The sequence below is a fragment of the Nicotiana tomentosiformis genome, chromosome 7 (genome assembly GCF_000390325.3).
Source record: "Nicotiana tomentosiformis chromosome 7, ASM39032v3, whole genome shotgun sequence".
NCBI classification, from domain to species: domain Eukaryota; kingdom Viridiplantae; phylum Streptophyta; class Magnoliopsida; order Solanales; family Solanaceae; genus Nicotiana; species Nicotiana tomentosiformis.
Window position 1 is genome coordinate 24,225,003 of NC_090818.1, and position 5,662 is coordinate 24,230,664.

Sequence of the window (5,662 nt, forward strand, 5' to 3'; positions counted from 1 at the left end):
AAATATTGAAACCAAACTAAACCAATTAAGTCAGTTTTTTATCGATTCGATTTTTATTGGTTTTCAGTTATTTATCGGGTTTTTTTTAAAATATGAGATATACACTACTAAACACATATTCCGGCGACAATATTTTCAACATAACACTATCAAACCAATTGTTCTTTGAGAAATCTATCATTTATCAAGATATATTGATGATAATTGAACCAAATAGTGATGAATAATTTTATGACTCAATTAAAAATAAATTATTTTTAACATGAAATAAATTTTTTTACTTAGTAAAAGAAAACTACTAATCAAACTAGAATGTAAAGGCAAAGAACTAGACTAAAAGTGCAAACTATTAAAATGTAACATAAAATTTTAGAAATTTTGTATAAAAATATACATATATATAGGTATAATAATAAATTTTAAATAGCTACTTCTCTATTCGGTTTAGTTCGGTTTTTTCGGTTATTTTTTTATTAAAACCAAACCAAAGTAAATTTTTTTTGCGGGGGGGCGTAGGGTGGGTGGTGACGGAAAAAAAACTGAAATTTGAAAGAAAAAAAAAACTTTTTTGGAGAGAGGGGTGGGGTTAGGTGGGTGGGTGTGAGGGTGTGTGGTGGGTGAGTGAGGGTGAGGAAGGTTAAGAAAGAGTTTTGGAAAATGTTTTCCCTTCTCTTCTCTTGATAAGGAAAATGAATTCATAAGAAAAATGTTTTCCAACACATTTAAGCCAATCAAACATTAAAAAATTGGAAAACATTTTCCGGAAAATATTTTCCTTCCTACCAAACACATCCTTAATCACTTTCACTTTTCAAAGGACCTACTTTACAAAATATTTGTAATATACTTCCACCTCCTAATAAATCTTATTCCCTTTGTTAAATATTCTTTGACAGTAGATTATGGTATATTGGATTGTGATTTGTGAAGCATGGCACTAATTCATCTAATAATGTGAGTATTCTTGATTGATTTCTTCTTGTTATTAATAATAATGTTAAAAAGGAACTAAAGGAGAAAGTTCAGCCATTAATTCTATTGGATTAAGCATAATATAATAAGAAAGAATTATAAGGAAATACACATGATCTCACACCATAACAAAAAATAGCTCATGTTTTTAAGTTTTACCCAACCTAACCCATATTGTATATATTTTGAAAGCACTAGCAAATTCAAAACTTGTGTTCTTACAACCATTGCTTCTAAAAGTTATGGAGTTAAATATGTATTCTCATAACCATTGCTTTCACTCTCTCTTCTTCTCACATCTTCTATATATGCTTCAAGGGGTCGTCCGTCGTTACTGCTTCTTACCCTGTGTCACCTTATTGCAATGTAAAAAAATTGAAGAGTAGAAGTCCACCATTGAAGGCCATTCAAAGCTTTGCTTTCGAAAATAGGATTTTTTGAGTTTGTTAGTTGTTTGGATTGAGTGTTTTTCCAATTGATTGAAAATATCAAAAGGAGTTCAAAATTTAAATTTGAAGTGATTTAGAGTAGATTTGGGCAAGATTTGAGTTAAATTTTAGAAAAGACGCAAGGAAGAAGACGAAGTCAGTTTTTTGTATAATTATGTATAATATTGTATAATAGTGTATATGAGTGTATAAACACATCTTATATTATACACGAACTTCTTCCATGATTTTCAGTTGCAATTCTTGTTCAACACCAGTCCAAATCTCTATTAAATGACTTCAAATTTTATATACAACCTCCTTATACTATTTCTAACAAGTTTAAATAACATCCACTCCAAATTTCTCACAAAATCAAATTCGAAATTTAAACCCACATGTTTAAGCTTGTTAAAAATTTAATTTTTACCAATCCAAATGGATTTGTTTTGTTGAACTAATATTTGAGTCACAGTTACTGATTCGAAAATTAACTTAAAAGGTTGAGCAATCTTTTTTACAAATTAAATAGTAATTTTTAGAACCTATTGGAGTTCGATGTTGAATCTTAGCCTATTATTTTTGGACTAATTAATTGTAAATTAAAATATGGGCTATAAAATTGAAAAACATGTAGCTCAAATGTGAAATTTTATATAATAACTAACTATTTATACTTTTATCTAGAACGATATTTAGCAGCTCCTATGTTTTAACATTGTACGTGGCAGCCTCAAACAAAACAAAAATTACATATTTTAATAACCTGCGAATGCCTCTGACTTCCTGCTTAATTCGTAACTTCGTTGTGGTCAATTGTCTTTCTGTCAACTAAATCCAAATGCATTTTTCCGTTAAATTAATTAATCATTTATTAGTGGAAAAGTATAAATGTATATATATTGAAAATCTGGTTTTGATCATACTTCCTAACAGGAAGACAACACGTGAAGTCTTTCAATTTGATAAACAAAACTACCAATAAGCCTGTTGAGATGAGGTAGCGAGTGTTCGTGGAATAGTTACGCAAACAAGTTAACTAGGACACAATTATAATAAAAGGCAACTCGGTGCACAAAGTATTTTGTACTTACGCAGGATCGGGGGTCGCATCCTGGCATGTCATGTGACAACGCCTCATCAAAATTTTTATTAAATATGTATCTATAGATAGTATATAAAATAAAAATATAAAAAATGACACTGTTTGTTATTATAGTGATTTATGTAAACATAAACTTTAATTTACACCAGGATCTTAAACATAATAACCTTACACAAAATCGTTACAGAAAACATACCTGAAGCGGAAGTCATTATCATGAAGCGGAAACGTTAATTAAAATTGGTTTCTCGCCCCTTGCCCTAACTTTCGTTACTGCCACCATTAGTGATGGAAAAGAAGAATAGAATAGGTGATAACCCTAATGGGTGGGGAGATGACCAATTTATAGAGGTTCTCAATTAATCTGGTACGTCCATCGAGTATCCGATCGTACGGACGAGATTTGTCTTTCATTAAATATTAATTATGGCCCTTTATTATATTGGGTCATATACATAATAGAAAAATCTAACATTCCCCCACTTGGCCCAATAATCACATAACATTAATATTTAATCATATAAATATTAGTTGCGCATAAACAAATCTCTTCTATAATGTCCATCATAAATACCATAATATGACAAATTGCTAAATGTGAGTTATGGCGGTTATACAACATACTCCCTTTTATATACTACAACATTAGCAACTCATCGTACCAGGTCCATAAGTTATAAAATATTATGGTCCACAATAATGTCTCATTGAGACTTATCCTGTAATATCTCAGAACAATAATGTGTACACCTTTATGAGAAATAGAAAATCATTAATGTATATCAAAAATACATAAATGAGCTTAGAGTGTCAAAACATCATAAATACAACCAAAACCCATTCTATGTACATGTTCTTTAAATATTTTTGGCTGTAAACCTTTCGTTAACAGATCTGCAATCATAAGATCAGTTCTAATATGCTCATGTGACACTCTTTGTTTCTGAACTTTCTCCTTGACGGTAAAATATATTAATTCCATATGTTTGGCACCTTTGGAGTACTTATCGTTCTTGGAGAAGAATACTGCTGCAGAATTATCACAATAAATTTTCAGCGACTTGGTAATGGTGTCGACGACCTCAAATCCTGAAATAAAGTTTCGCATCCATAATACATGAATTATGGCTTCAAAACATGCTACAAATTCTGCTTCCATCGTGGATGTAGCAATGACAGACTGTTTGGTACTCTTCCATGATATTGTTGCTTCGGCTAATTGGAACAAATAACCAAATGTGGACTTTCTAGTATCAATGCATCCAGCGAAATCTGAATTCGAGTATCCAACAACTTCCAAATGCTTGGATCTCCTATACATGAGCATGTAATCATTCGTTCCTTTCAGGTACCTCAAAACTTTCTTTGCAGCTTTCCAGTAATCAATTCCTGGGTTACTTTGACATCTTCCCAGCATTCCAACCGCAAAACTAATATCTGGACTTGTGCAAGTATGAGCATACATCAGACTACCAACAATAGAAGAGTAAGGAATTGATTCCATTTCTTTTCGTTCTACATCATTCTTAGGGCATTGCATGAGACTAAATTTGTCCCCTTTTTGAATTGGAACAATTCCTACTGTACAATTGTTCATGTTAAATATCTCTAGAATTCCTTCGATATAGCTTTCTGAGACAGACCCAATAATCCTTGTGATCTATCACAGAATATTTCTATTCTTATCACATAGGATGTCTCACCCATATCTTTCATTTCAAAATTCTTAGAGAGAAAATCTTTAGTCTCACGCAATATGCGTAAATCATTAGCAGCAAGTAGAATGTCGTCAACATATAGGACTAAGAATATAAACTTTCTTCCACTGATCTTTTGGTGTATACACCAATTACAGGTATTTTTCACAAATCCAAAAGATGTTATGGTATCATTAAACTTTATATACCATTGTCGTGAGGCTTGTTTGAGTCCATATATTGACTTCTTTAATTTACACACCATTTGACATTTTTCTTTAGTTTTGAAACTCTCTGGTTGGTCCATATAAACTTCCTTCTCGAGGACTCCATTAAGAAAAGCAGTTTTCACATCCATTTGGTATAACTCTAAATCATAATGAGCCACCAAAGACATAAGAATTCTTAACGAGTCTTTCTTTGAGACCGGTGAAAAGGTCTCTTTATAATTAATGTCTCATTTATGAGTATAACCCATGGTAACAAGTCTGGCTTTATATCATTCAATATTGCCATTTGAATAGCATTTGGTCTTAAAGACCCATCTACACCCGATTCTTTTAGAACTTTCTGGCAATTCAACGAGATCCCAGATTTTATTGTATTCCATGTATTTTAACTCTTCCTTCATGGCATCAATCAATTTGTCAGACTCATTACTTTCTATGGCTTGTGAATATGAAATCGTATCTTTATTAAGACCAATGTCAAAATCTGACTCTTGCAAATAAACCACGTAATCATTCGAAATAGCCAATTTTCTAACTCTTTGAGATTTTCTTAATGCCATTTCTTGTGATTCATTTGTGTCAGATATTGGTGACTTAGTTTCTTCATAAAGTGTTTCATCCAAACGTTGCTCGATGTTGTCAGAGTGTTCTTCAACAACTGAAATAATATTTTATATTTATGTGAAAGTAGGCACATTCGTGGGTAATGGAACATTGACCCTCACCTCTTTTATTTTTACACTTTATTTTTCAACACTCCCACTAACTTCACCATTCTCAATGAATCTTGCATTACCGGTTTCAACAATTCTCGAACTATGGTTTGGACAGTAAAACACATACCCTTTAGATTTCTCTGGGTAACCAATAAAGTAACCACTTACTGTTCGAGTATGTAATTTCTTTTCTTACGGATTATAAACTCTAGCTTTCGCTAGGCAACCCCAAACATGCAGGTGCCTTAAACTAGGTTTCATTCCTGTCCACATTTCAAAAAGAATTTTTGGAACTACCTTATTAGAAACCTTGTTTAATAAATATAAAGCACTTTTAAGATCATACATCCACAATGATTTGAGTAATGAGGAATTACTCATCATGCTACTAACCATATCCATAAGTGTTCGATTACGCCTATCTGCAACACCATTTTGCTGAGGTATTTCTGGCATAGTATACTGTGCACATATGCCATGTTCCTCAAGAAACTTTGCAAATGGGCCTGGACAT